The 25,846-nt window shown below is 51.9% G+C and overlaps 1 protein-coding gene across 1 annotated transcript in view; it reads left to right on the forward strand.

Annotated features, from left to right (window-relative positions):
* Positions 1-13,117: 13,117 nt before the first annotated feature.
* Positions 13,118-25,846, forward strand: part of NEK6 (NIMA related kinase 6) — an 82,350-nt gene continuing 69,621 nt past the window's right edge. Inside the window, exon 1 of the mRNA XM_072960100.1 lies at positions 13,118-13,266. The gene's annotated coding sequence lies outside the window, so the exon portion shown is untranslated. The remainder of the gene's footprint in view (positions 13,267-25,846) is intronic.

A 25,846-nucleotide genomic window follows, 5' to 3' on the forward strand; every position in this document is an offset into this window, starting at 1 on the left:
GACCAGGGGGTAGAGTGAGGTGAATGCAGTACCCAGGACACAAAATGTGGGAAGGCAGTCACCCTCGGGGCGCACAAGTGCAGGTGGACACTGAGGATGACGCTGCCTTACATACAATGTACCAATGAAGCCATTTTAAAGCACACAATTCAGTGGTTTTTCGTGCATTCACAGTGGTGTGCAACCATCACCACTGTCTAGTTTCAGAACATCTTCACCACTCCAAAAGGGAACCCCATATCGATCAGCAGTCATTCCCCGTTTCCCCCTCATGCAACCCCCAGCAACCACCAATTTGCTTTTTGTCTCTGTGGGTTTGCCTATTCCGGACATTTTACGTAAGTGGAATCAGACACTATGTGGCCGTTTGTGACTAGCCCCTTTTATTTCGCATCATGTTTTCAAGTTTCAACCACATTGTAGCATGCACCCATATGCCGTTCTTTTTTATGGCCATGTGATAGTCCATTGTATGAATGGATCCCATTTTGCATTATCCACTCATCTGCTGACAAACATTTCAATTGTTTCCACCTTTTGCCATTGTGAATATTGCTGCTATAAGCATTCATGGACAAGTTTTTGTTTGAACTCCTGTTTTCAATTCTTTTGAGAGTATACCTAGGAGTGGAGTTGCTGGGTCATATGCTAATTCCATGTTTAACTTATTGAGGAACCATCTCCTTCCATTTTGCACCTTGGGTGTCCAGCTTGCTTCATCCTAGTCTGGCCCTAGTGTATACTCGCCCACTTATGACTTTTGTCACCACCATCCCCATCCACATCAACAGCTTGGAGGCCAGAGGCGTTGACATGGGCAATGATTCTAAGTCACATTCGGGGGCCAGAGAGTTGTCCTGTGAAGCTGGAACACAAGGGGAACACTGGCAGTGGGGCTGGAGAAGTTGGTAGATGAGATGCCGGAACACCAGGTTGTCATCCTCAGAAGCTGGAACTTCACGATGCTGGTTGCAGGGAGCCGGGAGAAGAGAAACCAGCAGAGCAACTCTTTCTGAACTGGAGGAGAGGTTACAGGTTACATACTCTGCCTCAAGATTTGCAAGCACACAGGGACACTGAAAGAGGTCACTCTAGTCCTGGTCACTCACCATAACTGCATGAAGGAATTGAGGTGAGCCCTTTCCACCCTGTGGGCCTCAGGTTCTCAGACTGGAAAATGGGCATAGTAAGCTCCTCCTGTCGGTTGTAGGTGAGATTCTGGGTGTGAGCTGGCATTGTGATCTGTGAAGCTCAGGGTAGAAGCTTCCACTTGAAATGTCTGCTCAGATGGCTTTCAGAACATGGAACAAACGGGCCCTGTTTATTTGGCTCTACAGAAGCCTCTGAGAAGTCGTGTGTAGATTGTAATTCTATGAAGGGAGACCCATTCACAATATATACGGGGGAACTGACTACTTAAATGAACAGTGAAACCTCAGGAGTGACTTTTGTGTTCAGTAAATTGGAATTTTCAGATACTGGGTTTGCAGCTCAGCCAAATTCTGAAAAACTAGTCCAAACCACGTGGTGGCAGAACTCTGATTTGTATGGTTTTTCAGAGTACAGGGACTTTCTCTAGAGCAATAATCTGGTCCAAAAGAGGCCCAGGGCGTCCCATGGGCTTGAAAGGAGAAGGCTCTGGACAGAAGCGGTGCGGGGTTGTGCTTTCCCCACCCACCGAGCAGGAAGGTCAAAGCAGATTGCGTTCAGGCAAAAAGGCATGGTGAGCTTACCTGGGGAATTTGTAGACTACGGAGACTGGCAGGGAAGAAACCAAGGGACTTCCTCTGGAGGGACAGGAATATCTTAGACTCCAAATAAATCCTCATTTGTACAGGGAACTTCAGCCCCATGCTAGTCACTTGGTACTAATTATCCCATTTAATTTTCCCAACAATCCCTTAATTTACAAAGCCAGCAAGGATCCAAAAGGTCAAGTGGCTTGCCAAGGTCACAGGACAAGTTCAGCACTGGGACCAGGATTTGAACCCAGATCTCATGACTTAAGGTTGGTTCCACTAAGCCACCTTCAAGTTCCCTTGAGAGTAACAAAGAGTCGGACATGTGGGTGGCATCTGGGACAGAGAGGACCTAAGTGGTTAGAGCTAAGGGTCATTAGTGTCTTCTCTTTTTGATTTGTCCTGGAAAGTCCCACATCTTTTGCAGAACTGCTTCCTAGTATCCTTATCTGGAATGTATGCCACAGGCAGCCAAAGACCAGGCTTGCCTCTAAGGCCTGAGGAGGGAAGCCCAGGGCACAGGGTCAGTCCGTCTCATGTGGCCCTCCCGGCTAGGGGCCTCGCAGGTGGGTGGATCGAGCTTGTGTTCATCAGCACCCTTCCCAATGTCCTGAGCAGGGGTCTCACGGTGCGGGACGGGGCAGAGTCCCACAGACTGAGACAGCCCTTCCCCTGACTGGGATTCAGAGACTACTCGGAGAGAGCAGGGACTTTAGACTGAGACTTGGATTCAAATCCCAGTCCCGTCATTTACTTGGCTGAGTTTTCTCATCTCTCTGTGCTTTTGTTTCTCCATCTGTTCAGTGGAACCAATATGCATCAGATGGAAGGGTGAGCTGTCATGAGAGCACATGCAACATGAGAGCTCACAGGAAGCAGTTCTCATCAAGGAATGGGAGCTGTCTGAGGCTTCCGAGTGCTCCTCCAGCTCCTGGCTGTCACTTCCCAGGAGCAGACCCTGTGCCCAAAGTGCTGGCACACCAGCCTGGGCACTAGTGTGGCCCAGGGGAGATAACCATGATGGACCAGTCACGGTCCCTGCACTTCAGAACCAAGCCAGCTACTGGGATAAGGGCTGCAGCAGAGGGATGCACAAGACCCGCCAGGAGATGGTAAGGAGAGACTACATAGGGTCAGGAAAGACTTCACAGGGGAGAATCTACATATTTAACAACCTGCTGGTCACAGTCACTGACCAATCAGAAGAGACACCGGCTGTAAACAATCCATAAGACCCATCAGTGTGATTATGAATATCTTGGAAAGGGGCATTTGATTTGGGTCTTGAAGGATGAATAAGAGTTCTTCAGACAGGTGGGAGAAAAAGGGCTCTCCAGGCAGAGGGAACAGCGTGTGCTGAGTCCTGATGATCAGAAAAAGTGGGGCATGCTTAGAACTGTATAAGATGCATACAGGGTGGGGCAGGGAGAAGAAAGGGTCTTGAATATCAAGCTGAGTTTGAGTGACACTGTTAGGACACTTCTGATGTGGCATTCCTCACCAGTGACCCTGACAAATAGGCACTGAAGTGAGAGTTTCCAGGGTCCTGACACTACTCCCATCCCAGGCCCATGACAGCTACTGGGGGCGGCAGGGTTGCTTGGTGTCTAGCTCCATTCTCCTGGAAGAGAGTCCAACAAAGGTGGGCCAGGAGAAGAGGCTCAGTCAAGGGGCCCTAGAGAGTCGGTTGGACAAAGAAACTGAGGCAGATACTCAATTGTACAGTTGGGACCAACATAGTGGGAGATGGAGACACCAGTGACCTGGGCTCTCCTGGCTTCCACTCCAGCCCCAGCGTAACACCGAGATTATCCGTTTGCTCAGGAAAAACTCAGGGATGCTTTGGGAATAAGGGGCCTGGTTCTAGCACAAGCTCTGATGCTTACGTACTGTGTGATCTTGAGTAAAGCACAAATCCTCTCTGGGCCCTAGGGTCTCCAGATCCAGCATGAGGAAGCCAAGCTGATCCTCCCTGACCAGTCATGCTGTCTGGCCTCCTGGGAAACACAAGGGATTTGGACTCGGGCAGAGCCAAGTTTGAGTCTCAACTTTGAGATGTATTGGACCTTTGACTTGGAGCCAGTGTTAAGCTCTGGGCCTTCATTTCCTCATCTCTAGAATGAGGACTTGATTATGATGTCAATATTGTATGGAATAAACGAGAAAATTCTGGGGGGCTGGTCAAGACAATAAAAGCGGTAAGAGTCTTGCTCCCTCTCTCACCTTCTTATGGTGTCCTTTGCTTGCAAGTCTGCTCAGCTGCAGGGCCTTTGCTGAAGCTGGAGGTCAGTGGGGAGCGGGGAGGGAGGCTGCATCCTTTACTGCTCTCCCAGGACACTTTTGAGCATGCAAAGGGGCACTTCGAGTAATAAACAACTACAAGTCAGGGCTGTCCTGAGGAAACCAGAATCTAGGACCCCCTGGTGATGAGGGGAGATGCTGAAATTGAGAAGGAGCTACAGAGAGGGGAGAGGTGGGAACAGGCACTGTGAGAAGAGGGCGTGAGGTCTCGCGCTGGCTTTAGGAAGTTTTCCTGCAGGACGTGCTGATTAGTTTAGTTCCCCTTGCCAGTGTTCCAGAAGAACTTCAATAAAGAGCTGCTCTGCTTTGCAGCGGTTTGGGAATTGGATTTGGGTTGGATGATTTTTTTTTTTAATCTCATGCATTTGCTTGCTGGCTGGTTGCTTCATTTTCTTCTTGGATGAGACTCCCTGCTGAGCCTGCTCTTGGACTGAGGGCAGGAAGGCCCAATTACAGCTGGGTTAGGCAGGTAAAGAGCTTTCCGATGCTCAGAAAACAATCACTGCTCAGTAAATATCCATCTCCTTCCATCTTCAGCGACAGCGCCCACGCATTGGGACCCTGTCCACGGTCGTCTCGAACCCCCAGACTCACCAGTGCCTTCATATTCTCCAAGTGGTCTGACTCGCCACCCCTCCCCACACAAGAATCCTGAACCCAGAGTGCCGGAACTCCTCCGAGAGCCTGCCCGATTGGTCCTTTCCGCTTCCTTTCTTTTCCTCTCCAGTGGGGGCTGGGCTGGGATGCAGCTGGAGGGATGGGGGGGCTCTCCCCCAGACTGCTTCTCTGCACAGCCCCTCAACGCGGCACACCCGGGTCTGCATTCCTCCATCCTTAATGCCTCCTCTGGGAACACAGGCTCTCAGAAATCTGAGAAGACCAACCAGCCGGTGCAGGCCAGAGGGAGGTGGGCCCAGACGGGTGGGGGAGTGAGAGGGGGGTACTTGGCTTCTGCCTTCGCTGGAAACAGAAACCTCAGGCCTTCCCATCCCCTTTCAGCTGCTCTGGGCTTCCAGGCAAGGGAGAAAAGCGCGTTGGCTTTTGCTAAACCCACTTGGGAAGATGAGGGCTGGGAAAGGAAAGGAAAAGATTGTAATGGTAGAGGACCTTCGCCACATCTACCTGGTGTAAAACCTTCCACATCAGGGACCCTTCATTGCCCCTTAGGCTTCCAGAACAGCAGGGAAGACTACTAGCAGGACCAAATACAACCAGAGAGGTGACGCTATGGCCCAAGGTCACACAGCCAGGAAGTGGAGGAAGGGCTGGGGCTCAAATCCAGGTTGGTTCTGCAGCACCACACTACCTCCAAGTACGCACGTCCCAGGCACAGTTGGAATCCAGCCCTTCCAGCACACCTCTCCCTGGTTAATATGCAAAATTCTTCCCTTTAGGGATTTATTCATTCCATTGATGTAAGACCCCACCCCACCCCACCCCACTATACTCTGGGAATCTTAGAATTATGACTCACTTAGACCAGAAAGGATGGTTAGAAATTGATTTCTCCAACTCCTTACAGATGGGGAAACTGAGGGGGCCAGGACTTGCTCATGTCAGACCCAGAGCTCCAAAGATGCAGCCTGCTTCAGTGGGAAGAGTCTTGCCAGAGGGATGGTTTGAATCCTGACTCTGCCGCTTACTTTCTGGGTGATCTTGGACAGTGGATGTTACCTTTTTGAGCCTCAGTTGTCTCATCCATTAAATGGGGCTCATAATACCTTCATCAAAGGGGTGATGTAAAGATTAAAGGAGGTTCTAGGTTTGGATGCAGAGGCATAGTTCCTGGTGCACACAGTGGGTTCTTAGTACAAGCTGGCTGCCTTCCTCCTTCCCTAGCAAAGAAAAATGGAATTTTAAAGCACCAAGACCCAGGCCACCCCTTTACAGGGCCTAAGTGAGGGATACAAGGACCCAGTGATGTTCGAGAGCTGGTTTGCGCTGGCTGATGAGAGCTGACTGTTAAATAAGAGCAGGTTGTTAAATATTTGGGAATCTCAGGGCAGTTGTTGACAGTTTTAAATCAGCTGTTCTGGGAGTACTTTACACCATGGAAATTGGCAGACGCTACAAATCAGTGTTGGTTTTTTGTTTTGGTTTGGTTTGGTTTTGGTTTTAGTAAAGGCTGTGCCTGTGAGATGTATCTGCGTATCTCTTATAAATTCAAGCTTCACTATTTCCCCACTGTGTGACCTTGAGCAAGTCACTTTACCTCTCTGAGACTTTTTGCCAGGCAGAGAAACTGAGGCAAATACCCAGCAGAATGGGTACTGCAAAGGGAGGTAACCCTGGTACCCAGCTCGGTGGCTGACGATGATTAAACGAAATGACAATTGTAAAGTGCTCGGTTCTGAGCCTGGTGAACTGTTGATATTGATATTATTTTCAGCCAGATGCTGGCCTGGTATCCTCACCTCATCCCAATCTGGTGAGAAAGTTATCATCATTTCCAATTTCCCAGTGAGGAAACTGAGGCTCTTGTTCGTGAGTTAGCTGTATTGTTCAGGGCCATACAAACCAGGCTTTGAAGACTGGTCTGATTGGCTCCAAAGCCGTGTTTCTGCCAAGGCCTTTGGCCCCAGCCCAGCTCTGGGGGGCTGACTGCAGAGCTTGGGTTGTGGTATTTGGCAACCGGCTTCAGTCAGAACATGTGGGGCCAAATGCTGCCTAGCCCAGGTCGGCCTGAGCACCTCGGCTCAGAACCCAAAGTCTACAGCTCTGAGCCGAGCAGCACCCAAACATGCCTCCATCTTCAGGGGTTCTGGAGCCCCCAGACTACCACGGTCTTTCCTCTGGTGTGCCCCTCTACCCACATTCCCAATCTCAGGAGAATCACTCCGAAACTGCAATGGCTACCCTGGACTAAGTCCCTGAGAACATTGCTGAATGAGGGAAGATAGATTTTCTTTCCCAAAGATGGGTTAGACCCTCGCTGCTCCCACTCCTGGCACAAAGGGCTGCTTTGGGGCTGGGGGCAGGGAATGGCAGTGCAAGCCCCTTCTCAAAGAAACCCAGTCGAACTTTTTCTTATTCCCTGCCCCCTGCCCTCTTCCTCCTTGCTCCCACTCCTACTTCTCCAGCCTCTAGTCTCCACCTGGTCCCACCTCCCCTTGCCCCCATGACAATCTTGGCATGTTCTGATGCCTGGAAAAATTACAACCATTCCTAGCAAACCAGGGGCAGGGCTGAGATACCCAGGAACCAAATGCCTGCCCCCTCCTTCAGAGCACTTCCCTTATGTTTGGGATCTGGGATCAAAGGATGGATGGTGTCATCGGCCTTAAATCCAGAAGACACCTTGCCTCCATCTTCGCTGTCTGTCAGCAGCCAGCCCCATGGGGTGTACAGGAGAGGCTTCAGGCCCAGAAAGGAGACTCATCTTAGCTGGATGTTTTGGGAGTTTCAGGAAGGGCAACTGGAGCCCTCATTTGACCCCCAAAGCTAAGCGGACACCTAGACGCCTGGTGGAGAAATATGACCAGCAGGGGACCCTACTCATTCTGTTCAAAGCAGAATTCTGGACTCATCAGATGCCCCCTTAACTTGTGTCTTGGACAGATTGTTTAATCTCTCCATGTTAATTCTCTCATCTGTAAATTTTCTCATCAGCTAAACCGATACCCACGTCACAAAGCCAATGTGTGGGTTACACAGGTGTATAACTCAGTGCCCGCCTGGCCGCTGATGGTTATTTATTCACCTGGCTGGTTATTGTTTCATTTGACATGAGTAACAGAATGGCCATATAATTTATTATCCAATCCAGGACAACACTGAGAGTGAAAAGCGACACTTGTCATTGACGCTGGGACAGTAAGCAGAAGCCTGGAGCGTGCTGGGCATGTAGGGACCTCCAGTCACGCCACGAATCTTGTGTCTCCCCCGTGCCAGGCTCTGGGCCGCTGCAGAAGGCCCAGGCGAATCCATCACCACCCCTGCCCCAGGAAGAGGAGAAAGGAAGCCATGACCACGTAGTCTCACTCAGCTCAATGTCAGGAGAGAACAGTCATCCAGAAAGCAACGCAAGGCCAAAGTCCCAGTGCTCTGTGAGCTTATGAAAATCCTTCAGAGGCCAAAATAACATTTCCACAGTTCCCCATCTCCAAGTCTGGTGCCTCTCAGCAGCCACAAACGCCAGCCCTCCTACGCAGGAGCACAATGGTTTTGAGTGTTCCTAGCGGGGACTGACAGAGCCCTCACTCCTTTGTTAGTTTAGGATAAGTAGTCTCTGCATCTCAGTTTCCTCATCTGCAAAATGGGCAACAATTAGTGCCTCAAAGCGTGGCTGAGGAGCTCAGTTACGAGAACACGCGTGAATGGCACAGTTCTCGGTGCTCATTACGAGCCAGGATTCGAATCTGTTTGCTGAAACACATGTACTGGAGGGTGAGGGAGGGAACTGCAGGCAGGTAGCGGGATGTGGTAACATCAGTGGGTGGCACTCTGCCTCTTACTGGCTGCGTGGCCTTGAGCCAGTCCCATCTGTAAACCGAGAGTTGGTGTAACAATCCCCAAAGCCCACTCCCCCGCCCCGCTGTCCCTTAATTGAAGGCAGTTAACTTATGTTGTTCCCACATTCCAGGGCCTCCTGGGTGTGGGGTCTACCAGGTCAAACCTCTAGCAGACTCGAAGTTGGCAACTGTCGCTGCCAAGAGCTGGAGGAGATAACTGTTTAGCAGGCCCTATCGCAGGATCAGCAAAGCATGAAAGGCTTACAAGATACTTCCCTCTGGGCAGGAAGCCCTGACACCCTGCGCTTAATGTACCGTTCCTTAGAGCATCGTCTTAGCTTTCCCAGATCTTCCTGCCCAGGAGCGCAGCATTTAACTCTTCAGCAAGCATTTTCAGAAATACACTTTCATGTGACCACCGTCCTCCTCTGACAGAGGCTGACTGCCCCCATTTTACAGATGAGCAAACTGAGGCCAGGAATGAAGAAGCAGATTGCCTGAACTTGCACAGCTGAGTTTTCAAGTTTCAGAAGAACCCATGTTTGGGCCCTTTCATTGACCCTGCACAACCCTGGAGCTGAGAATAAAAAGAAAGAAAGCAAGAAAAATTAGCTTTGACCTCACAAATGAATTTGAGAGCTGTTGGAGAAATACATCTCTCCATTGTTGTCTGTTTTTCTGGTCCTCCAGTGAGACTGTAAGTCCCTGAGGACCATGGCTGGAACTTCTGTCATCTCCTGCAGTGCTTAGGACAGTACACAGAGCAGTGGCTTGCTAAATGTGGGTTAAATGCAAATATTTTGGGACACTATACAGTAATAAAAAAGGGAATAGCTCTTCATGGATTAATAGGAAGTAGTCTCTAAGAAGTGAAGGAAACACAAGGTTTACAGCAATGTGGATCGGATGCTATCATACATGTGAAAAAGGAAAAAATATACAACACATATACATACATACATATGTATATACACAACCACACAAAACACATTGTCTGGGAACAGAGTGTGTTTGGCAACACCAGTTCCCTCCAGGGAAAAGGAGGTACCCAGGGATGAAGGTGGAAAGGAAAGTTTTCACCCCATGCCCTTCTGCACCTTTGAACTTTGAACTGTGGGCAAGTATGATCTATTCAAAAATAAATAAATATTTTCAAAATTAAACAAGCTAAAAATAATGTTTGCTACTTTTAAAAGTGAGCCACATGATGGCATGGAGGGGAGTGATGCTTCCTGCCAAAATGTTCATTGCACTGAGCAACAGGAAATCCTAGAAGGTCAAGGTCACATTTTGCCAGTCAAGAAGCTGACCCAGGGTCACACCAGGAGTGAAGGGCAGAGCTGGGGTAGGAGGGAGCCCTGAAAGCCCTAACGCCAGTCCTGACTCCTTCTCCAGCCAGCTGGGTTTGCTGCTCCTGAAAAGCCCCATAAATTCTTGTGAAAGTCCTCGGTCAGATACACAGACACCAGGATGTGGAGAAGAACCCAGCAGACAAGAGGCCCCTATTTTGTAATGTAAAATCTGAATCCCCCAATGGGGAGACCTCTGCAAACAACCAGAGTGACCTTAAAGCTAATCATTTAAACCAAGACACTTTGGGCAGTGAAAAATGGTGTTGTTAATAATCACACCTGGATGACAAATGCAAACAAAATTCTTGGGAGAAACCAAACCATCCCCCACAAATGTCCATTATCAGGAAGCTGGCAAGAGGACATTTTGGACAAAGGGCCTTCAAAGACATGGTCTGATCCTAGTACTTTGTGCCTCCCCCTCCCCTGACTACCAATCCCTCTAAATATTGACAATAATATCGGTTCTGGGTAAACCTGGGTTCCAATCCTGGCTACATTCAAATCACTTTATTTCTCTGAGCCTCAGCTTCTCTGTCTGTAAAACAGAAATCCTGACCCTTATCTCGTGGGATGCTGGCAGGATGAAAAGTCTCATGCAGAGCCAGGCATGGAGAAGGTGCCCAGCAAGAGGAGTTTCTCTTCCCCTAATGCAGAGAGATAATGAAACGACACAGGCTTAATCCTGAAACTCTTGGGGGCTAACGGAGAGCCTTTCTTCCAGACCAGATTCACAGATGCCACGTGGGAGGAAGTGTCAGGCACTGTGTGCGGGGAGATGTTGATTCTAATTCTGGGAGTCGTTTTGCAAAGCACCTCTACGCAATGACTCATATGGGGACTCAGAAAAAAATCCTTTGCATTAAAAACCAAAGTTGAGTGGGGCTCAGGTTGCATTGTACCATTTCTCTCTACCTACCCCTGCCCTGGTCAGGGTAGTATGGGTCGTGCAGGGAATTTGGAGGGGCAGAGTTTAACCTGCTTTTCCCCAGCATGTCACCAGGGGTTGGGCCCTGGCCAGAGGGAAGGAAGTAGGCGATGAGAAAGAGGAAGGCCAGGAAAACAGGGTGGAGATGACTTATCCTACCACCCCCCAAGTCTTGCTGCTGTACCCTCCGGTATCTAGAAACCTACAGCGAATGCCCCACCCACTCCTGTTCTTGAGTTATAGTCCCAGAGGGAGGGAAAGGGGTGGCCAGGGCTTCATTACCCTAACACTCAGCAGCAGCCAACAGCTGGCCTGCAGCCAGACCCATCTCTGCTCATAGAGGCTGGCTGTGTGACCTGGGGAGCATTTCTTAACCTCTCTGAGCCTCCATTTTCTAATTGGCAAATGAAGATTTTGGGAGTACCTGTTACAGGGGTTGTGAGGCTGGGAACGGGCTTTGCAAATGGTAGACTCTTACACAGATATGTGCAGGGCCCCACTGCTTCTCTTCTCAGGGGTCTGGTGCTGCTTCCAAAGATTCCTTCAAAGAGGAATTTCAGGTTCTTGCTCTGAAGTGTACCAGATGGTTCTCAGAGGCCTCTCCTGCACACAGAAGATCTCTTCCCTCATTCCTTCAGATGGTCCTCTGTTCAAATGTCACCTCATCAGAGAGGACTTCCCCCAACACCCTCTATGAAAAATCACCTCTGGGCTCTCCCCCTCCTTCCTTGCTTTATTTTCTCCACCAAAACTATTTTCCTTGCCATACCAGGTAAATTTCTTCCCCCAAGAGAGTCTGGGCTATGTTTTGTTCATGACTGTATCCCAGTGCCTAGAACAGTACCTGACCCATAGAAGGTGCTTGGAGATATGCGTCAGGTAAATGAATGAATGAATGAGTGTTTGCTGCAGGAATAGAGCCAATATCACCAATCTGCTAGCAACACTGCAACATACTGTCTCAGAACTTCTATTTCTTTCTATTATTTTATGCAATGTTTATTTCTTGTATTTAACTCTTCAATCTATCTGGCATTTATTGTGAGGTATATCATGTGAGGTGAGGTTGTAAACAGATCCGCAGCTGACAGCGAACCAATTTGCAGAATGATCCATTTCATCGCCATTGGTTTGTGGAAGGGCTGGCTCCACGGGACTGGCTGCTGCCCCATCAGCAGCACAGAGCGATGCTGTTCACATTCATGAGGGGGGACTCCTAGGTCAGGCACACAGGCACTGGAACCAGACAATCTGCAGTCTAGTTTCTAGCTCAACCACTTACCAGCTAGGTGACTTTAGGCGAAAGAATTTGCTCCCCTAAGCGTCGATGCTAGGCCTCACTTACTCCATCTGTAAAATGGGCATGAAAGTAGCATACAGCCTCCTTCATGGAGTGGCTGTGAGTCTGAACAGCACCAGGCAGGCAGAGAGGGCAGCCACAAGTCTGGCACACAGTAGGTGTTCAGTTGGTCTCATTATTGTCCTAGACCACAGCTAGTTGAAACGTGCTCACTCACTGGGCAAACGAGGCCCAATGGGCAACCTCCCTGTGCCCAGACAAGACCGAGCTGGGCTGCTGGCAAGGAGTCAGCATCAGTCTCTGGTTCCTGCCCTCCTGGTGGACACAGCAGTTTTGTATGTGGAGAAGCAGCAAGTGTGGAAACAGGAACTGTCTGAGCCAGGAGCGTCCCCTTAGGTGGGGGTGAGGGGGTTGGGGCACTCTTAGGAAGTGAAGCAAGGAACTGAGCGGCTGCCTCTGGAACCCCATGCAGACTCTGTCTCCTTTTTGAGGGGGCATTAAGCATTCATTAACTTAGGTCTTCCAGAAACCTCTGTGCAATGACTCATACTGGTCTTGGGGTCCACAGGAAGTGGGGAGCTCCAGATGAAGAGACGCTGGCCCTTTGATTGCAGGGAGTAGCGCCTTCATCACATGGAGATACCCCTGGAGCCTACTTCAGAGCCCGCATTCAGCAAGTGCAAAATAAGCGCTTGTTGATTAGCCGATTTCCATAAGACCACGGCTGTGACAGGAGAAATATTAGGTGAGGGGAACCCAAAGATGCATGGGAGGGGTCCACGGGGTTGACTGACTGCAGACCCTAATCCTAAGTGTCCAGAGCCAGAGAAGGAGAGATGCTGCGCCTGACTCGTTCTGTGAGTATGGGCCTCAGTTTCCCCAGCTTTGAAATGGGGAGGGGATCCTCGGCTAAGTGGACTGGGGAGGGTGGGGGGAACTGGGCGTAGTGAGAGCGCCGCCCAGGCGCCCCCCGAGCCTGCGTGGCGGCAGCGCGCACGAGCGCAGGGGGCGGCGCGGCCCCGCGGCGGGGAGGGGCGGGAGCGCGCGCGCGGGCCCGCGCAGGCGGCGGCGGAACCCAGCGGACGAGCGTGCGGCCGCGGCGCCGCCAACTCGTGTGGGACCCACCGCTCCTGCCGGCCGCCCGCCGGTCCGCGCGCCGGTCCTCCCGCCGGCAGCCGAGCCCGCCCGCGAGCTGGTGAGTGGCCTGGGGCCGGGGCCCGGCCGGATCGGGCCGGCGCGGACCGGGAAGGGGCGGGGGCCGGGCCGCGGGGCCGTCACCCACACCCGGGCCGAGCGGGGTGCGCGTGCCCCTGCGCGCGCGCCTGAGGCTCCGCGGGGGAGAGCGGGCGGGTGTGCTCGGAGGTCGGGGCGCGCGTGAACGTGCAAGTCTGAGTATGGCCTGGGCCGTGCGTCCAAGCGTGCGTGGGCGGCGTGTCCCTGTGTCCCTCGGGGTTTGTTCGCAGGCGTGTGCGTGCGTGTCTGTGGCTGAGTTGGTGCGTGTGCACACCGGAGAGTCGGGGGCGCGGGGTTTGGTGTGAGTGCCAGGCTAGCGGGCATGGCTCCCATTTATCCGTTTATTGAGTATTTACTATGTGCCAAGCACTTCATGTGGGATCTCATTTTTGTGACCGCGTATGTGTGGATTCTGGGGGTATGTGCGTGCGCGCACGTGTGAATGTTCACAGTGACTTGTGTGCGTATTTACGAGCCCAAGAACACAAAAGTGTGCCTGTGTGGATGTGAGTGTGTAGTTTGTGTACAAGAGTGTGTGAGTATGATTACTATGGAGGCTGAGGGACCCCCTTTGCGCCCACCAAGCCTACTGCGTGATGTGCCAGCTGCTGGCCCGCATGCCAGGGAGCTGGTGGAGAGACGCAGGCCTGGTGGGGACACCCAGTGGGTGCTGGGCCTTGTTTGGTGAATGAGAGGCCAGAGATCAGTTCCAAATAGCCCAGGTGCTCCTGGCAAGGGGTCAGCCTCCAAGCCAGGCCTGGGCAGAGCCACTGGCCAGACCCTCTATGGGGCTCCAGACTGAGCTGGGGCTGTGGTGGGCCTGAGAGCCTATTGGCCTGGCACTGGAAGACTTGTATTCAGTCTTCCTAAATACTCTTCTGGGTTCCCTGACTCTGTTCTTGCCACTCTCTGTCCCTGGTGACTTTTTACCTGTTCCCCCAGGCCTGGGGTGGGGCTGACCCTGGGGAGACCACGGGTCTGGGGACACTTGTCTGTATCTGGGGGATCTCTTTCTGCCTTCCTTGCTAAGTAGATAGATATTCATCTGACTTGTTTGTATTGAGCCTGGGCTCCAAGTGTGAGCCCCCAAGACAGGAACAGATCGATCACAACAGGCTTGGGACACCGTCTTCCAAGGTCTGTCCTTGTGGTTTTGACGGACAGTTTCTTTTGTGCTTTATAATTGTTGAAAATCTCTGCAGTCAAAAGTCTTAATTGCTTTAAGGCAAACTTTAGAAACTCTGGAGCTCCCTAGTTCCTCTGGATTGTCAGAATTCAGCTTGCCTTTCCAAGGGAACATGTCGTCTTAGGAGCTCAGTGTGTGCGCAGGCGAACCTTGGAGGCACATTTAAAAACGGTGGCGTTAATGGAAGAAGAATTTCATTGAAAGGGATGCGGAGCCGGCTGGAAGCGCCTGTTCCCAACGCAGCAGCCTACCGAGTGAACTTTGGACGTCTTCTTTTAGCAAACAAAACCTGGAAGGAAACAAAAAAGACCCACATTCTTTTTCTTTTTTGTCCTAAAAGAATGAAAAGAAACACTTCTGGGTGTGCTGGAAATGCTGCCTCCCCTTCCCCCAGCAAGGAAGGCCAGGCCTCCTTCGGTCCCCCACCCCCAAATAAAATATGCCTGTGGGGAGCTATGGATGAGTCACTCCCTGGCAGAGAGCCCCACGGGCAAACATTTGGGAAGGTTCTTGCCTAACTTCCCAGAAGAAAGGCCCAGGATTTAAAATGGTCCCTGTGGTTTGTCAGCCTCTGCTGTCCCGTCTGCTTCGGAAATGGCTAAAAAGTAGTTTCTGCCTCCACAAAATAAAGTCTCAGACTTAAGCAGCAGCCCAGGTTGGTCTGGGTATAGGGCCGTTCAGGTGTCAAGAAACAGAGCTCCTGGCTTTGTCAGATGGCACTTCTGGATGCTTCGGGCAAGGACGGAGCAGGGAAAGGGGAAGGGAAGTCAAGTTTATGGAGCACCCACTGTGTGCTGGGCACTCTTCCGGGCACCACAACCCTCCTAAAAGTCAGGCTGCAGAGGATGGCTTTTTGTTTTCCGTGCATAAGGAAATGAAGGTTCAGAAAGGTCACGCACCAGTTTTTGCCTTCTGAAGGTACACAGACTGGGCGCTGAGTGCTTTAACATACATACACTGTTTTAATGTTCAGTGTGAGGGAGGGGTTTTTATCCCCATTTTACAGATAAGATAACTGAGGCTCAGAGATGAAATGATGTACATACTTTTATGAAAGTAGCCCTACAACTAATAACCACCATTTATTGAGGGTAGGATACAACCCAGACACAGTACCAAAAGCTTTAGTTGCCTTATTTCACTCAGTCCACACACCAGCACCACGAAATGGGAACAATCGTGATGCCCATTTTACAGATGAGGAAACTAGGGCACAGAGAGATTAAATAATGTGCTGAAGATCATGTGCTAATGTGTGGTTGTCCCTGGATTTGAACCCAAGCTTGACTGAGCAGAGCCCATGGACTTTTCACTGAACCTGGAAAGTTGTGGTCACCGTGTGCCATGTGTCTGGCCCAGTGCGAAGGTCCAGGTTTGTTATCCAGATCTTACTGAGAGGAAGATGGAGGTTAAGTAACTTGGGCAGGGTCACAGACTGGCAAATGGCCAAGGCAGAATTGGAACTCGCATCTCGGATTCCAGAGTTGAAGTTCTTCACTTTAAGCCAGGCCTGTCTGCCTTTGTCCTGCTGCGGATTAAGACATGCTGGGTTCCTTGCTGGGCTCCAGACTTCTGGGAGAGGTCTTCCTGAAGGCACTGCCCTCCTTCGTCACCCATCCTTGCCCCTCTGGTGCAGATGGCCAACACCCAGGTCCAGAACTGTCCCATAGAAAGGGCCACAGTTCGCATTTTTTCTTACCCCTGCCAAAGATTGGTTTCAGAAGGGAAGTGTCAAAACAATTGTCAAAAAAAGAAGAATATTCCCTTCCTCTTCTTGGGTCAGACCAAGCCAGGGAGCTGGAGGGTGGAGAGGAGAGGGCCCTGGTGAGTCATCCCGGATTAAATACGGGTTGGCACCTCCAGGCTTGTGTGGGGAGGAAGCAGGCTGGGACACTGCCCTCAGGAAGAGCCCAGTGTTCTGACCCTGATGATGGAGAGTTACCCCCAGGGGCCTGACTCTCAGTTCTGAGTATCTGACAACAGCATCATTTCTACGTAGGCTTCTTGTCACTTGCCATTTCAGTCCCATGCTCTCTCTCTTCCTTGTTCATTTCCATTTATATCACAATTTATACTACGTTGTACTTGAAAGGAATGTTGTGTGTGAAGACCTGTGTGGTTTGGGGGGTGTGGTGCCCCTGAGAGTGTCCTTTGGTGTTGAAAGGAAAAGGTATTTCTCTCCCTTCCCAGTGTGTTCTGCAAATTGATGAACATTTGCAAATTGCTTTGAGATGCGTTAATTTAAGGTGTGAAATAATAGATCTTGTGCGAAGGCCCAGCCAGGTTTCTGGCATTGATGGATTTCTCTCCCGTCTGGCCTGTGATTTGGGGAGGTAAAAATAGTCCTGGTTTCTGCATTTTTATCTCTCTCTCTCTTTTTTTTCCTGCTGACGTCATTCTTAGGAAGCGGTTTTGCACATGCCACGGGCCTCTCCTTGGCCATGGCCTTGGATGGTGGTCAGAACTCAGAGCTCTGGGAAAAGGGTGCTCCTGGAGTGAAGGGCTTGTCTGGGTGGTCTGGGCACCCCTAGGTGCCTGTGAAATTTGCTTTGAAATAACGGGTGGTGGATGCCACACTTGGCCAAAGACCCTCAGTGGCTTTTAGGAAGTTGGCCATTTTCTCATTTCTGACTCTCGGGTAGTGACAAGATAGCCTTTTGGGAAAATGTTTAAAAAGAAAATATCAGACCAGTGGCCTCACTCCTCCCTGTCCGAGCTAGGTGACAGACACACAGCCCCTTCCTTTGGCCAAAACTGAATTAGACCAGCGGCCTCCTCAGACTTGACTTCCAGACAGGAGCTGACAGTGGGGCAAACCAGTTGGTGGTGTAATTTCCTGTGACGCTCAATTTGGGAACTTGAACTTGGAGAGTGAGCTAGCATTTTGACATCTGTCCCTCTCACAGGACTTGCCTGTGTGGAAACAAGACCCTCATACATGGCCTCTGCCACTGTCTCCAGTTCTGGATTTTTCCACCACTTCGGGGGTGGTCCGGTGGCAAAGGCCGGGTGTTCTAGCCAGGCCTTCTTGGCATCTACCGGCAGGAGCACTGCACCCCCAGACCCGACTCAAGGCTGGCGCTGGCTCTGCTTAGAGGGAGGGGGGCCGGTGAGGGGCCACCAGAATTGAAAGGTGGCCAGCCGGGATCTGAAAAGCGTTCTCCATTCCAGCAGCCTTGATCCGCGTGGAGCCGGTCTTTCTTTCTCTTAGACATCTGTGTGATGGTGACCTCACAGAGAAGAAAAAGGGGCTTTATGTAGGAATTCCACAGAGTGTGAAGGAATCCCGACAAGGGAAGGGGGAGGGAGGCTGCCCTTGAGAGCCCGCAGGGCCTGCGTTTCCCGGAGTTGTTTAACCCTCACACTTCAGAATTAGGCTGGGGGAGGGGGCCGGGCTGGACCCTAGTGAACGAGGAGCCGTTGAAGGAGAACGCCTCAAGGTCCCTGAGTTGCAGTTGAGGCCTGTTCTCACCATCCCTGTTTCCCCAAGGCCTGCCCTCTCTGGTTCCTGGTTGTCCCCAAAGCCTTTGAAACTGGGGGTTGTCAGGAAGAGATGTGCAGAGGGACAGAGTTACTTTACGAACCACTTTCGGCTCTGATCAGTCCCAGATGTGGAGGAGGAATTCAGTAGTCTTGCCATCCGGATAAGAGCTGCGTGCCCATTTTACAGGACGGAAACTGAGGCCCAGGGAGGGGAAGGCACCCACCCACAGTCACATTCAGAACTTGAGCTTTGGCACCAAATACGTGAGGTGGGAGATCCAGACCTGCCACTTGTGAAGTTGTTCACCTCTGGGAGCCTCAGTCTCCTCACCTGGAAAACAGGGCAGTATTACGACCTCCTAAAGTCTGAGGGAAGAACTAAGTAAAATAATGCATGCAGAATGTGAGTGACACTTCGTGAGGGCTTGATGAGAGACTGGGAACTATTTAATTAGCAAGGACCTGCCCGGGATCACAGGGCCGGGGAGGTGGTCTCTTTGTCGGGGGTGCTTTCAGTGTCCCTGTATCTTGAGGTTGGAAACAAGACTGAAAGGGGGTGTCAGGGGGCCCTCCAGTTGCCACTGAAGCACTTTCCTATGATCATGACCCTCAAAATAGACCAAGAGGAGACAGTGGCAGTTTGGAAAGAGGCAAGCTTTAAATGTCAGGGTGGCCCTGGGCATCTCAGGAAAATGTGTAAAAATCAGTATTTTGCTTTCCTGTCCACCCACCACCCGGAAGGCGAGGAAAGTGAGCCTTGTAAGTGTTTGGTGTGTCCTCTTGCAGTCGGAGGGTCTCGGGAGGCCCCGAGAGCTGTGTCAGCCACGGTGTGTTATTAAGCAGGGCAGATGGCTCGTTAATTATTTACACGGCGTCGGCCCCATCAGAGGTCTGTGCCCGCAGAGCGGCTGCCATAGACCCGGGCTGGGGACAGGCAGTTCTTGGTCGGAGGTGAGCAAGTGGCCCTCTCCCCAAACAGGGTTCCCAAGGAGGGTCTGCACAGCAGGGCTGAGGGAGTCTGTGCGTGTTTGGCGCCTGCTCTTAAGCCACTGGGGTTCCCTTGGGCTGGCTTGTTTTCCCTGAGGTTGGGGAGAGGCGGTTCCTCGTCCCCAGGAGTAGCAGCTGTCCTGTGGGCCTTTGTCCGGCTCTTTACATCCGAGGCCCCCCACGGTAAATGTGGTGAGGGGAGAGCCTCAGCAGGCCCTGGCGATCTTTGAATCCTCTCCTGCTTCATGTGGCCCAGCCTCTACTTCCTCATCTGGAAAATGGGCCAGTAACACTAGGCTCAAGGCTTTTGATTCCCAGGCACCATTTGGGATGATTTGCCTTCAAAATCCAAGTTTAGGATTAGACTCCTGAAAAGAAAGGGCCTGGGATCAGAGCCTTCCCTGAAAGGCCACAAAGGATGAGGGATGTGAGCTCCTGTCGGGGGAAGGAGGGACGCACACCGACCCCTCTCTCCAGCCACAGCCCTTCTCCGGTTACCTGTTTTTCATAAGGAGGTTTTGCTCAGGAGTCATTTTAAGAAAAGGGTGTTAGGTGAAATATTCAGAATCTATAAATCCGTAGAGACAGAAAGCAGAGTGGTGGTGTTCAGGGGTGGGAGAGAGGGGAGAACGGAGAAGCTGCTTGATGGGTACGGCGTTTCCTTTTGGGGTGATGAAGATGTTTTGGAGCCTAGGGAGAGGTTGTGGTTATTACACAACACGGAATGTACTAAATGCCACTGAAGTTTTCTTTAAAATGGTTAATTTTGTTATGTGGAAAAAAGTTTTCGAAGAAAAGTTTCTGATACGTGAAAGTAAAACGTTAAGAGCCTCTCATTTTACCAACAGGAGAATGAGGCCCAGAGAGAGGCTGTGATCAGCCTGAGATGGTCCGTGCGGGCCATGGCTGCTCTGTGGCTGAAATCAGATCATCCTCCCAACTTTCAGGCCAAGGATCTGATCGTGGCACCTGGGCCCAGGCGGTGGGTGAAAAGTTTGACGCAGAGACACAGACTATTTGCTGTTGTGTGGGTTGAGGGGACTCGATTTTGTTAACCAGATACGCCCTTACCCGCTGCTCTGCGGTCATCTGTCCAGTCACTCGCTCAGGAAACCTGACGTTCTGGGCCCGCGTTATGCTGGGAGCTGGCACGGAGACCCTCTAACGGCCCCACCGCTGGGCCCGTCACCACCTGGTAGGGACAGGAGTTGTGTCATCACCCCCCCGAGGTGCCTGTGAACCGTCTGCAGTGGACAGCCTTTGGGACTCACTCTCTGGGAAAGTGGGAGGGCTCCCAGGAGGGCAGGGCTCTGAGCCAGCCTTGAGGGAGACAGGAGGGTGTTGGAGGCCTGGTGGCCTGAGGAGGCTGGGGTGCAGGGCAGGTAAACTGCTAGGTGGGGCCGTGGGACGGGGATCTGCTGCGGGCAGACCCCAGGCAGTGCGAAGCCAGGAGTTTCCTGCCTCTTCCTCAGCCTTTGAGCCCTTGAATAGACCCTTTGTACCGGGCACTTACCACATGTCACATTCTGTTCTAATCTTTCACATGGATTAACTCACTTCGTCCTCCTACAAGTTTGTGACATACGTACCATTACGCCCATTTAATGGACAAAGAAACAGACGTAGAGAATCCAGGACACACGGTGCTTCATTACCATTACCATGAGTGGTGTGAGAATTCCGTGTCGTGGGGGATCTGGCCTGAGGCGTCGGAGGGCAGAAGCTGCCATCTGGAAGTGCCCATTGTGTGGGCCCTGAGTGGTGGCCAGGCCCAGGGCCTGGGAGAGGGCGTCCTAAGCAGCTGGAAGAAAAAGCCTGCACCCAGGGGCACATGGTGGTAGAGGAGGCTGCCCGGACACACCAGGACCTGTGGGATTTGGTCTTTATTGCAAGAGCAGTGGGCCCCTGCTACTTCTGCAGCCCTACTTCTCAACAGCCTCCCCTCGCTCACTCTCCCCCAGCCACATGGCCTCCGTATCTTCCCTCAAATGTACCAGGTACATTCGTACCTCAGGGCCTTTGCACATGCTGTCCCTGCTTCCTGAAATCCTTTTCCTCCTGATATTCCCATGATTTGTTCCTAGCTTTCATCAGGACACTGCAAAAGTCACTTTTCCAAAGAGACCCCACCACCCCTGCCCTATCAAAATTAATCCGTTGCCCTTCACTCCCCATTCCCTGACCTATTTTTCTTCAGGGCTCTTACCCATCCCTGACATCGTGTGTTTGTTATCTGCCTCCCAGACTGGAATGTGAGTGCCATGAGGGTGAGACTTGGTCTGTGGACCACAGCTGTATCTCAGAGTCCAGCACCATATATGGCACATAGTAGGTGCCCCATTAATATTTGTTGAATGAATGGCAAGTTTTAAGTGGGTAAGTGGCAGGATCCTTGAAGAATATTTATACGGAGGTCCTGATGCTGGTGGCAAACTTGACTGACTGCAAAGGCCCTCCTGCCTCCTCCCGGTGGGCAGCAGAGGACTTAGTTGTGCCTCCTGACCCTCCCCTGTGCAGAGAAGGTGTCTTAGAGAAAGGCTCATCCTTGGATTATTCCAAGTAGGAGGAACCTAAGCCCAGAGGTTACGAGGGGTTTCCTTCTTTGACCCTTTTCTGCAGAGGTGGCTCTTGAATGTCTGTAGAGGAGGGGCTTTGGGTAGGATTGGGTAGGTGCCGTGTCTGAACGTTGCATTTTCTGTCAAGCACACTTATTTTTCAGAGGGCATATCTTTTGGGGGTTGCTTAGGGAAGGGGAGGGGCTAACCCTCCCAAGCCACCACTGTGCACAGACATTGCTATGCAGCAGATGAGCAGGAGCCCAAATTCTGCCCCAGCCCAGAAAACGGGGAATCCTGGATTGAGACAGGAAATGATTCCCTAGCTGGTATAACCTTGGCGGGCCACTAGGGTGGTGCCCAGATGGCAGGACCGCTGGGCACCACATGGCAGACAGACAGGGAGCCCACCCTATGCGTTTGGCAGGTCCATCCAAGTCCAGCCGGATTTGGTTACATCGGGATCTCAAGCGTGGACTTGGCGTGCCTGACTCAGTGCTTGTGCATTTCCTTTGTTCACCTCCCCCAGAAATTTTAGTGGCCTCTTGTGTTTGTTTTAAATGCCAGCCTCCTCAGCCAACCCCAGAGGAAAGGAGGACTCTGATTTTTGTCAGAGGCTGGGAACATGGGTGGGGGCTGCCCGCTCTTGAAGGCTGACAGCACGCCATTTGGGGAACACACAAAGAAAATACTTTGACTCCAAGCTACCTGCTTTTGTTTGCACCTGCTCTTGAGATCTCCCAGGACACAGTGTTGATCATCTCTAGGTGAGGCACATGATGACCACAATTTCCAAACGCCCCAGAAGACAGTGGTCTGTAAAAGTATTGTATTGACATCTGGGGACAGGAGAGACAGTTTGTAAGAAGCTGTTTGGTCACTGGTGTGTGAGAAGTTCTTGGATGCTCGAATGGCTTACAGGGTGGCATCTTAGAAATTGCACAGCGCTGAAAATTCTGGGACATATGGTCACTGTGATGTGCTAATGTTAGCAATCGAGATATTTAATTACCCAGAAAAACCCCTCTGCCTACCCAGTACGGGTTACTGGAGCGCCTTTATTTCTCAGGAGGGAGGGCTTACAACAGTATCATTCGGACCAGCAGACAGGGAGTCATTATCCCTCATTCCTTTGTTAGCTAATTAAGTGATTTATCTGGTCACGCATTTATTCCTTCAATTGCTGTTCATCCAGCAACATTCACTGGATCCCACTCCGGGCCTGGCCTGGTGCTGGGCGGTGGGATGGAATGAAACAAGACAGCAGATGTGACTGAATCCCTGCTGGGTGCCAGCCCATTGGGCGGTGCTGCAGGCTGCAGGTGAGTGAATTCATTTCCCAGTGGATGTTTACTGAGCACCTACTATGCGCAGACCTGTGGAGCTACAGAAAGGAAAAATGACAGAACCCGAGTGACTTGAACTGTTGCCCCATCTTACAGGGTTTTTTGAGTCCCAGCCCTCTGCTGGCTGTGATAAAGCCAGCCAGCCACTGTTCACAGGCCACAGGATGACGTCCCCAGAATGAACCAGAAATGATCCAGATGCCCCAGGAACCGACGTGAGAACAAGGCATCCCCTTCACACGTTGTGTCTCAGTTCAGCGTCTTGCCACCACCCAGCATTTTGAGACAGAATGTGAGATCTCGTGGTTGGCTAAATACATAAATATTTTATGTCTCGATATTCTGAAAACGCAGCCCAAATGCGCAGAACTGCAGCACATCAGTGCTATAGATCATATGTTATAATAATCTGATGACATGTTGTTTAAATATTTATGGACCGATGTGACATGACAATGGGGGGAGAGAGCAATCTCGGAGCAGAGTCGCGGCAGATGCTAGGAAGGAGGGGGCAGATTTGCACGATCCCAGGAAGCCACGTGAGGCTCGGGTTTCTCATCTGAGGTCTTCGGGGCTTCGTAGCAGTAGCGACGGCTGAGGTGCTTCGAGCACTGGCTGTGCGCTGCACCCTTCACTGGCATCATTCCATTTAATCATCACAGCAGCTAGTCCAGGATGGGACTTTTATTAACCCCAAGTGACCAATGGGAAACTGAGGCCCAGGGCAGGGCAGATCCGGCCCAGGTCACACCCAGGTTGGCCCAACTGTGCAGTCTGAGCTCTTCGTTGCCGTGAATTCTGCTCTGTCGGTGATGAGTCACATCAGACTTGTCAGCACCCACGTCACCACCTGGGTGACCCCATGCTTGGTACCAACTGGACTTCGTAAACCACAGAAAGGAAGGTGATGCCTGTAACATGTCCAGTGGGGATAGAAGCCACAGAAGCAAGTGTCTGCCTTGGGAGGGGGCTAATCTTGAGATCAAGCCACCATAGCTCGGGGCCCTGCAAGCATGGTAGGGGCTCGGGAAGTGGCTGGTGGTGCCTCCCCTCCGTCTTTCTTTTCACTGTTGGTTTTGCAGTCGTTTGGGGAGTTCGCTGCTGAGTGCCCTGCATCAGTGTCCTGTCTCCCAGCCAATGTCCATGCAGTCCCTTCTCCCCGCAGTGCCCGCGCTGGCTGGGCTGGGGACACCGCTCAGGCGCGAGAGCGTCTTCGGTCTCTGACAGCCCCGAGAGGTAGGTCAGGGTGTCCCCACCCTACAAATGGGCTCCTGCCCATCTCCCAGAGCCGACCCCCACGTCCCACCTTTGGGAGGCAGCCTGCACGTACCAGCTCTTCCTCCGACGCCCTCCGTGATGCTCTGCTGCACTGGCCGCCCCGCCTGACTGTGCCACCAGCAGTCTTGCCTGTTCCGTCACTGCTCTGCCACCTGGTTGATCGTCACAGCCCCAGCACCGGAAACCAGACCTGGCCCATAAGATAGCAATCAGTGATCAATGATAAGGGTTCAAAGAACAAGTCCAGCAGGCCAGGGGTGTGGGGGCTGCAGGGGCCTTGTTCTGAGAAGCTTCTTAGGCAGTGATGGCCCCAGACCCGGCAACAATGTCTTCTAACTCTGCAGAGGCCTGGGGTGTCGCCAAGGGTCAATAAATAAATGGAAGGTAGGGCCAGTTACATAATTTGTGGGGCCCAGGACAGAATGAAAATGCAGGTCCCCTTGTTCAAAAAGCACGAAGAAAACACCTTCCTTCCTTTCCCAGTGTCTCTCTCCACCTGCCATGTTGTTTTTCATTTGTGTTTAATGCCATGATCCCTTGGGCACTGGGACACCCGCAGGGAGAGTACAGACCCTCACAGGTGCCTGCGGCCCTACCCTGTGGCTCACCTGATGCCAACCCTCCCCACGCCTGCACCCGGGCCCCTGCCAACGGTGGAGAACAGCAGAGGTTGCTGGGGACGGGGGAGCGGGCAGCTGAGACCCGCCCCGGGCAAGGCAGGACCACTCGTGAGCTGAGGCTCCCCTCCCCCAGCACCTGCACCAGTGCTCCGTGACTTCATTTAAAATACACAAGTTCAAAGATAAAGTGAAGACAAGAGAATGAACACAAAAGCATGAAACTCCAAGCAGGGGGCTCCCGGCTGAGGACAGGGCCAGATACGATGATGCTGGTCACTTGCCCTGAAGCTGTCCCTGGTGGGAGGACTGTAGCCCTTCAGAATGAGCAGGGTCCCTGTATCGGGTCTCAACATGGGGTTGGGGCCAGGCTTATTTGAAGAGAAAGTTCCGCTGTGAAGTACCGTCTGCAGACCACTGGCCCGGGGTGTGCCTGCTGGCAGGTAGCCTGCTGATCTCTCTCCTCACCCTGGGCCTCCTGTGCAAAGGACACGCCGTGGACATGGGCCTCCTTGGAAATACGCTTCCTGTTTTAATCCCTCACCTCGTTGCCAGATGTTACTGCACTGACAAACCCATCCCTCTGACTTCCTGTCCTTGAGTGACAAGGGTCAGAAATCGAATGATAAGATCACTGATGTGCTCCCTCGGGAACAAAGCCAAGCAGGCGGTGCCCTGGAGGTTGGAGAGGGCTGGGCACTCGAATTCCAGGGGCCACCCACGCTGTTCTCAGCCCTGAAACCAGGGGCTTGGCAGCACCAGGATGTGGATGTCTGGCCACTGTCGGAAACATGAATGTAGGAGGCTTGGGAAAATTTACTAATGCTTAATATGTAGTACCTCCTGGGCACCAGCAATCTGTCCAAGTGCACTATCTGTGTTGCCTCGGTTAATCCTTGCAACAATTTTAGGCTGACCTCATTTTCCAGAGGCGGATAACTGAGATTCAGAGAACAAAACCATCATTTCACAGTCATAAGCCACGTGGTTTGAAAACTGAAGTTTGAACCCAGGCCCAGCTAACCCCCAAAGCCAGTGTGCTCTTTGCACAGTCCCAGGCATGGCTAGATGGCTGGAGTCACTGCCTGGC

This window comes from Vicugna pacos, chromosome 4, assembly GCF_048564905.1.
Source record: "Vicugna pacos chromosome 4, VicPac4, whole genome shotgun sequence".
In the NCBI taxonomy this organism is placed as follows: domain Eukaryota; kingdom Metazoa; phylum Chordata; class Mammalia; order Artiodactyla; family Camelidae; genus Vicugna; species Vicugna pacos.